Genomic DNA, 808 nt, shown 5'->3' on the forward strand with positions numbered 1-808 from the left:
TTTTATGTTCATCGCACTGCAGAGTTTGACAGGAAATCATTAACACGACTCACAGTATTTAGTAGACTGAGTATTTTTATAGGGGCTCAGTTACAGTGTAGTCCTACAGGACCAGAACCAGGACCAGGACCAGAACCAGGACCAAGACCAGGACTAGTCTTAGTCTGCCACATCACTGTCACCACAGACCAGGACCAGAACCACTGTGGCGTCCACTGTGGAAAACGGACAAAACAAAGATGAAGAAGAGTTAGTTTCTGTCTGAGTCAGAGTTCAGGAGGAGGAGCCAATCACCGCAGTCAGGCGGGGGGGGGGGCACAGTCCAGTCCGTCTGTGGACCACACACACAGAGACAGTGGTTCTCACATTGACGCCTGACGCCAAAGTGGAGTGAAATATGAACCTAATCACACACACACACACACTCACACACACAGGAAGAAAAAAGTCAATACTGAATGAGCAGAAATCTGAGAAGTCCCAGACTGGTCCTGGTTCTAGTTCTGGTTCTGGTCCTGGTTGATTCCTGCATAAAAACAAAGACACAGAGGAACAGTGTGTGTGTATGTACATACATCTACATACATATACATCTGTGTGTGCATACATACATATACTGTACCTGTAAATGTCCCTTGGGAGGTCCCAGTCAGTGAATTATTAATTTCACCCCCCCCCCTCTCTTCCCCCTCCCTCTCTCTCTCTCTCTAACTCTCTCTCTCGCCTTCTCTCTCCCTAGCTAGCTATCTGCATGTGTGTGTACGCGCGTGCACAGTCGCACAATAATACACAGCCATAGCTTCGCGTT

This window comes from Cynoglossus semilaevis, chromosome 17, assembly GCF_000523025.1.
Source record: "Cynoglossus semilaevis isolate Cse_v1.0 chromosome 17, Cse_v1.0, whole genome shotgun sequence".
In the NCBI taxonomy this organism is placed as follows: Eukaryota; Metazoa; Chordata; class Actinopteri; order Pleuronectiformes; family Cynoglossidae; genus Cynoglossus; species Cynoglossus semilaevis.